This window comes from Triticum dicoccoides, chromosome 5B (genome assembly GCF_002162155.2).
Source record: "Triticum dicoccoides isolate Atlit2015 ecotype Zavitan chromosome 5B, WEW_v2.0, whole genome shotgun sequence".
NCBI classification, from domain to species: Eukaryota; Viridiplantae; Streptophyta; class Magnoliopsida; order Poales; family Poaceae; genus Triticum; species Triticum dicoccoides.
Window position 1 is genome coordinate 563,609,137 of NC_041389.1, and position 8,884 is coordinate 563,618,020.

An 8,884-nucleotide genomic window follows, 5' to 3' on the forward strand; every position below is an offset into this window, starting at 1 on the left:
TGAATACAGGGTTTTCCGTGAAAACAAGAAACAAAAAACAAAAAATAATCGCAGGGTGACAAACACACAAGAGAAATAGATGAGCTGATTGTTCATCTGACAGTTGTCCTCATCCTAGGACAGAAAAGGAACACGTCACTAGCAGCAAGTATTGCCAGCCGTGGCATCCAACTGATGGGTTGTTTGGTTCTAGGCCTAGGAGTGCCACACTTTGCCATACAATGTTGCCAAACTTACCTAAGGTTAGTTCTTCAAAATGAGATGCAAGCCTAAGGGAATCTTGCCACACTTGTGTGTATGTGATGTGGGATCGTAGTGTGGCTTGAACCAAACACACACCTAAGTTGATCAAATTTGCCTAACCTTAGGTGTGGCAAGCTTTGGCAAACTTAGTCTCAAACCAAACAACTTTTGAATCTGGAAGCATCGGACAAGATTCAAAAGGTGCTCCGTCGGTCTCAGTTCCTGTGCAACAAGTATACATAGAGCAACCAAGAGTGATTAAAAGTTGATTCTTAGGACCTTCTTGTCTGAAATAAAATTTGATTTTACGATAAATAGGCAGACCGAACAGAGCACATTGGTTCTTGGAGTAAAATGGGAAATTAGTACATGTTTCAGCTTCAAAGCTCTGTTTTTTCAAGATAGCATTTACATTTTAAGTACCAATAACGTTGACAGCGAGAGGGCCAACCAAGCGGCAAGTGGTACCGTCTTTCCAAGGCGCGCGTCAAAGATGACACCACGCGGTCAAAATTCTTAAATTTAGAGTACGGTTTTAATTGAATTTAGCTCGAATGATCACTTCAATTTCTAAACATAGTCACATAAAAAGATTAGCACAGGATGTTCCCCTAATCTTGTGAGATGATCATATGCAATTAGTTTAAAGAGGCATCTATGTAGTATGCAATTAGTTGATTGATTGCAGCTAAGCTAGCCGTGAGCACATAGTTTGTGATTAATCTGGAGGGCCCTCCGGCCTAGGCTAACATATCTTCCTTTTTTTCTCTCAGGCAAATGTTCGATCTAATTAACCCGTTTGTACCTCATCATGCGTTCCTGCGTGCTTTGGCCCTTTCCCAGTAGACAGCACACACACATCTGCTGCTGAACCCCCCCTTGGTTTGGGTCGGCCCAGTAGACAGAGTACAATACAATATTATAGTCGCGTGATAAATACTAGGTGCATGATGGTATACTTCTGAAGTTCGTGCGACTCTTTGCACCTACACAGTAGCCCGCATATGTCACACCAGCACTTGAAACTTCAATCGGAAATCGGGCACCTCAGCTATATAGCTGGTACTGCTTGGTTGGATGCAAAGACGACGCCTTACTTAACTTCGTGGAGTGCAGGATGTTGGTGGCACCGCTACTCTAGTAGAAATGAGACGCATTGGGAACATAAGGTCAGTAGCTAACAATGTAGCACGGGCTAAACTTGGGAACATGACGAGCCTATCCTGACACGCTTGCCATGAATACAAAGGCGGAGAAGCTGATGTTGCAAGACAATCTACTTTGTTGTCTTTAGTAAGTATTTTTGAGCTTTGATTTTATTTTTTCTTGGCATGCCTTCCACCAATGTGATTTCGCGATGAAATTTTGCATGCACAACAAACATCTGTGAAAACATGTCATTAAATAATTTCAGATTTTTTTGAAATTTTCTTTTAATTTTACTGTTCATACCAGGAGCATTTGCTCCTGGGTGTAGAAAGGTACTTTCGCTGAAGTTGTCACAAATTACCCACTATGCCACACATAAGTCAGGGAAAACGATTTGTTTTTTTTATCTTCACAAGCCATGGAGTGGCCTTCGGTTTGTTTATGAGGGATCTCCCAATATTTCACAAGTACTCAAGTAAATAGTACATTGGCTAGAGCCTCAAAACATCTATCTTGGAGACTTGGGTTCGAGCCCAGGTGGTCTCACTTTTTTCCTTTCCCTGTTTAACATTTCCTTTTTCTGACAGATTAAAATGCTTCAAAATATTGATATTTCAAACTCTAACTCAAAATATAACATGTTATATATGAACAAATCCTGAGAAAAATGTGTATATATTTTAAATAAACATACATCATTACCTGAAAAATACTTCCGTTAGCCTTTTATTTTGTCGCATTTGGCTGAGTCAGGCACAAACGAGACACACAGATTTTTTTGCTTATCTTCCCCCGATATTCCATCTGAGTTTGGATATAGGACTCTAGATATATACATGTATAAAAATATCAAAACCAACACGCTTCTACAAAAAACAGGGTCGCCTCAGCAAGAAAAATGTGTATTGATATTCAATATACGTACATAAGTACCTGAAAAATACTTTTGTTAGCCTAATTTTTTTGGTCGCATTCATCCGAGCCAGGCACAAACGAGGGTTCGAGCCCAGGTGGTCTCATTTTTTTTCCTTTTCCTTTATAACCTTTCCTTTTTCTGACAGATTAAAATGCTTCAAAATATTGATATTTCAAACTCTAACTCAAAATATAACATGTTATATATGAACAAATTCTGAGAAAAATGTGTATAGATTTTACGTATACATACATAAGTACCTGAAAAATACTTTCGTTAGCCTAATTTTTTTGGTCGCATTCGTCTTAGTCAGGCACAAACTATAGGCGCAGCTTTTTTGCTCATATTCCCCCGTTATTCCCTCTGAGTCCGTTGAAAATAGAACTCTTATTTTGATTGGATATAGGACTCTAGATATATACATGTATAAAAATATCGAAACCAACACACTTATGCAGAAAATAGGCTCACCTCAGCAAGAAAAATGTGTATTGATGTTAAATGTACATACATAAGTACCTGAAAATACTTTCGTTAGCCTAATTTTTCAGGTCGCATTCATCCGAGTCAGGTACAAACGATATGCACAGTATTTTTCACTTATCTTCCCCCGATATTCCATCTGTGCCTATTGAACATAGAACTCTTATTTTGATTGGATATAGGACTCTAGATATATACATGTATGACGAGACGGAGCAATTGTGATAAGCGGCGAATACATATTTTTGTTACCCCGTTGCAACGCATGGGCTCTTTTGCTAGTACCTAAAAAAGGGGCTATTGCTTCTTGCGGTACATCATTGAAATTGCCTTCAAAGTTGCAAAATATTACCCATCGATGCCACCTATAAGTGATAGAAAACGTTTCACACAAGAGAATCCTAGCCTAGGCTGGCCCATGCTGTAGCAACCTCCTATACTGCGCTCTGCGCGCGGGGAGAATACACAGCCCTGACCGTTTGGGCTGCCCATGTCCGGACTGCCTATTTTTTTAAATTTTGTTTATTATTTTTCGTTTTCCCTTTTTGTTTTCGTTTTTTCTACTTTAAATATATTAGGACTACAAAAAGTTCCGAAATTATAAAAATGAGAATTTTGAAATAAAATGTGTAATAAATCATAAAATGATTGTGGATTCAAAACATGTTCGTGATTTTACACAAAAAGCTTGCTTATTCAGAAAATATTCAAAATTTTGAAAACAAATGTTTGGGAAATCAAAACATGTTCATGCTTTTTTATTAAGTTCGTGTATTAAAGAATGTTAGTTAAATTGAACAAAATTTCGCCAATTCAAAAATGTTCATGAATTGGAAAATATCCTAAAATTTCAAAAATTGTTCGTGACTTACAAAATAGTTTCATGATTCATAAAATGTTCGCTGATTCAAAAAATGATCATGCATTTCAAAAAATGCTTGTTAAATCAAAAAAATGTTTGTGAATTTCAAAAATTATTCCACAAAATTTTAAAACAATGTTTGTCGATTCTAGAAATGTTTGCCTATGTATGAAAATTGTTAAAAGTTTTTTGCATATAATATAAAAATTTCATGAATCAAAAAAAGTTCGAAAATTTGTAAAAACGTTCAAAAATTTAAAAAAATCTTCATGATTTCAAATATGTTTAGGAGTTTAATTTTTTTTCTTCAAGATTTCACGAAATTGAGAGCGATAGTGTATTTCCGTGATGTAGCAAAATGTGATCATGGCCGTTGGATTATGAATTTTTGTCTCTCGTTGCAACGGACGGACCCTTTTGCTAGTAACACCACATCTGTCGGGGCAGGTACTGGACGTCAGCTCCCACCACCCACCTTGCTCTTTGTCGCAAGCATAGTTCGCACGTCTGACGAAATAGGGTTTCCCCCCGCTTTGTACTACAAAGCAAACATCACAGATACAACCAGATAGGTGCTGGGGCGTAAGCAGCACAAGCACGCCCAAAAGAAACGAAAGAGAAAAAGAAAAGAAACAAATGCCGACACCGGCGGATCAACAAAAATGAAGAAGCTTCGCGACCGCCGCGCCCACCGGGGATCCTCCACTAAACTCCTATACTCCGAAGCGCCGGTACCAATCAACACCTCCAAGAAGAGATGCGACGATGACGACGTTGGTGCCAAGGGTTTCCCCGATACGCGACGAGGAGAGAGAAAGGGTACCCCCGACGCCCTCTAGGAAGGTCCGGCGGCACCCTACGGCACCACCGCGTCGGTGTTGGCTCAGCCGACAGGGATTTCTCCCGATCCCAACCTTCACCTCGGGCGCTCCAGCACGCCACCAAACAAACCACCACTCTGCGCCAAAACGGTCTTGAAGCTTCCGCGCCGTCTCACCACGGCACCGCGAAAGGGGCCTGCTCAACGAAGAAGAGGAGCCGGGACTCGGGACAACAACATCATTGGCACGCGGGAGGGCCCAACCTGCACCGTCAACGACGGTAACCAATCGGAGGCGACAGCAGGAGCATACCAGACCCACTGGCATGCAAAACGATAAAACTAACCATTTTTATAAAGTTTAACACAAAATGAATCCAATTTAAAATAATTTCACAAAATGGCCAACTGGCATTGACGCCCTTACCTGGGGCGCCATCATGACGCACTGGCCAAAGGCGCCATGGGGTCAGAGCTAAATGCCACGTCATAGCGGCCTTAGTCGCACCACGCCCCAGATGAGGGCGCGATAATCAACCGCATGGCGCCCCAAACGCAGTATGCTTCGCTGCAAGCAAGGCTATCACGGAAGCACACAAGCAGGCACCTTAATTGATTTGTTCTCAATCAGTATCACAGGCACGTATTGCCGCAGCTTGCCGTGAAACCTCCTGACTTGGACTAGCTTGCGGTGGTGATTTCATTAAGGCCTTGTTCGGTTGCGTGTGAATTCGAGTGGTTTAAATCAATTCTTGCCAATCCCCTCCAATCCTTTTGGGGAGAGGATTAACCGAACAAAGCCTAAAGGGGCATGACCAATCACGCAGTATAGGACACGCATTGATCGGGTATTCACATATATACGTGTCCATACCGACCAGCGTACGTGTGCTTAGGTATGCATAGGTTCACGACCCGGCCGAGACATGCACGCGCACCTTAGAGCATCTCCAGCCGTTGGCCTCTCAGGAGGGGCTAAAAATGCCCCCGGGGCGCACCGGCGCTAACCCACGCGCTGGAGAGTGATGCCCTTCAGTCACGGCGCTCATGTTATTTTAAAAAATTTAAACATTGCACAAACACGGCACAAATTCATTGCAAACTTCGGCGAGTTTGTTCAAACTTAAACATATTTTACAAAAAAATAGAAAAAACTACTAGGGGCCGCCACTCGCCGTCTCCATCGCCGCTCCTCGCCATCTGCCTCGCCGCTCCCCGCCGCCCGCCGCCCGCCCTCGCAGTTCTAGATGCCGAGGAGGTTGTAGAACCGCGTGTAGTCGCCGCCGTCGTCGTCGTCGACGCCTCCGCCGCCGCCGTCCCTGCTGCATCCCTCCCACGGTTGGCGCGGCGGTTTGGACGGTCCGGGGGCGTCCTCATCGTCGTCGCTGTCGAGGATGACGACGCCGTGCTCGTCCTCACGCCCGGGCTTGCGGGCTTCCATCTCCTCCAGGGACCGGCGCTGTCGGACCATCTCGTCGCGGAGGTATTCGTCCCGCGCCCACTGCAGGGCGTCCTCGTCGGAGAAGCCACGCCAGGCTATCTCCTCGTATTCCGCGGGGAGGCTGGGCTCCGGCTTGGGCTCGACGAGGACGAAGCGACCGGATGGGGGGGTGGAGTCGCCGATGCGGACGCCGAAGCTGCGGGTGCGCGCACTGACCGGCGTGTCCTGGGGCTCCGGCTTGACAGGGCGGAGGCAGGGAGAGCCCGACGAGCGGCCGGACGAGGAGGAGGACGCGCCGGGCTGCTCCATATGCCTCGGCGTCCAGGAGCTCCCACAGCGGCGTGAGAAGGTCGGGGGAGCGGGGTACTCGAGGCGCGGCGTGTTGCCGCCCTCGATGTACTCGAGGACGGCCTCCAACGTGCGGCCGGGTACGCCCCACCACCGGCGCCGGCCCTCGGAGTTGAGCCTGTCGGAGGGCACGACGCCGTTCGTCGCCTCAAGCTGCTTGGCGTGTCGGCGGCGGAAATAGGGCTCCCAGAGCGGGCTGTCGGGGGTGTACCACGGGCCTTCCCTCGCCGCCCGCGGCAGGGACGCGCAGATGCGTGCGATCTCCGCACGCCGCGCCGCCCCGGTGGGTGGTGGTCGCACCGGCACGCCGCCGGCGCTGATCCTCCGCGCCCCGGGCACCTGCATGTCCGGCGGGGCCGGGTACTCGACGTCGAAGAGGAGGCGAGCCTCGTCCTCGTGCAGATGGCGGCGCCCGAAACCATTCGCCGCCGCACCGTCGCTTGGGAAGCGCTCGGCCATCCTTCTGAGCTGGAGATGGCGAGAGGAGGAAGAGGGAGAAGTGGGCGCGTCAGCAGTGTAGTGTGTGTGCGTATCTCCGGCGCGCTGGTTCTCAGCTTATATAGGCGGAGGCGCCGCGCGGTAGGCTTTGCCGGCACGTTGCGCCTGGCGGGAGGCGTGGCGAGCGAGGGGACGCGCATCGCCCGGACTTCACTGCGCCGCCCGTGAGGCATCAATGGAGGCTGACTGGCGCGGCAGCGCGCGCAGCTTTGGCATTGATTTGTCGCGGGAAATGTGGCGATGAGGACGACGAAGCGGCGAGAAAAGAGTCGAGTCGCTGACGCGGCTGGCCCACGGCGCTTTCGCGCCAAAAAATATTCGCCCGACACTCCCGAACGCCCCCCAGCGCGTCGGATTCGGGTTGGGTCCGCCGACGCCAATTTCAGTCCGAACCGGCGAAAAATGGGTTCCTGGGACGCGACTGGGCCGATTTTTTGGCGCCGGCGACCGAAAAGTCGCCTGGGGGCCTTGTTTGGGGCGCGGCTGGAGGTGCTCTTAGCTGCAGCAAAGACGTGATGCATGCATGTGCTAGTATGTTTTGTCCTCGTGGGCAGCTAGATTTGCCATGCATCCATCGCTAAGCGAACCAATCGATCAACCAGTGTATGCACAATACAAGCCTTTGTATTTTTAAAATACATGCGTGTATAACCTGCACTTAAAACCATCGAAGATCCAAAATATGCTATGATCAGTGGCGTGCGTGTAGGATTGCCCACTGCTAATAACATCGGTTCCTCTTACCCCTAGCCGAGATGACCAGTGACGTGCGTATAAGATTGTCCTCTACTTATCGACGCCGGGTCGCCGCGGAGTCGTTCCTTCTAGTGTTGTTGTGGCTGCGATTCTCAATTAATTTTTTTCCGTCCGAAATGTAGAAGAGATGTTTCATGAGTGTTCGATGAGTTTTTGTTGTATTGGTTCGGTCCACATAAACTTTCTTGGATCTTCAATGATTTTAAATGCAGATTATAGACGCACGTGTTTTAGAAATACAAAGGCCCATTGCATAAAAAAAGAGCAGTACACAGGCTCATATTGTGCGTGCACTAGCTAGTTGATGGGTTAGTTGGCTTTTCTGTTTGAGGGGTAGCAAGCTAACTGCCACGATGTACTAGCACATTCATGCATTATTAAACCTTGCTGCAGCGTGGATTATTAGGCCTTACTAGCACATGCATGCATGCTTGCATTTTCGTTTCCTCCATCGCGGAGTTACGAGTCGCTACGTTCCGCCGAGTGTCGAAGTAGACCGATCGAACCGTTCGGTAGCTCTTCTCGCATATGTGAATCAATCCAGCCAAACTAAGTCAGGATGTTCAGGGCATGCTGCGCGTACGGCAATACGTGCATGTGCCATCGATTGAGAAGGAAACAATTAAGGTGCCTGCTTGTGTGCTTCCGTCACAGCGAATCATAGTGCGTGCATGGCGCACATGGCGCACGGGTTGGGGGCGTCAGAGCATCTACAACCGGGCGCACCAAAGCGGCTTAAAACACCCGGACGGCCCGCCCGTTTACTGACTGGTCATAAAAAATTAATTCAAACGAGCGTCTCAAACAGATCTCAAACACCTGGTTTGACCGGCACCCCTCGCCCTGCCCAAATATGAGACGAACAATGAGGAACCCGGACACGCCCGCCACGTCGGCCTGGCCCGCTATGGCCTGCAGCGACCCTACTCCAGCCCGCACAAATATATGACGACCGACGAGCAAACCTAGTCAAACTCTGTCCGCACTCACTTGACCTCTCCACTTCTCCCCCAAATCCACTTCGTCTTCCTCCACCCGCCATGTCCGACAGTGTATCGGACCTACCTGAGTGGCTCAAGGCCGCTCGGGATTCCGATGTCTCGTCGGCACCCGACGTGGAGGAGCTAGTGCTCAGCATTGCCCTCCGTGGATCATTGCTGGATCAGGGCGGCATCTCCTCTTCTGGGGCGTCGACGACTGGCCGGGTGGGGAGCAGTAGCTCTGCGGTACCCCGCGCTCTTCCCATGCACTCCCTTCCGGCCCTGCCAGGCGAAACCTAGCACCGCCTGCACCTGCCCCTCCGGGGCGCCGCTGGGTGCTGTTGCCGGCGGAATCGTAGCCAGAGTCCATGGGCCCAGGGACGATTCT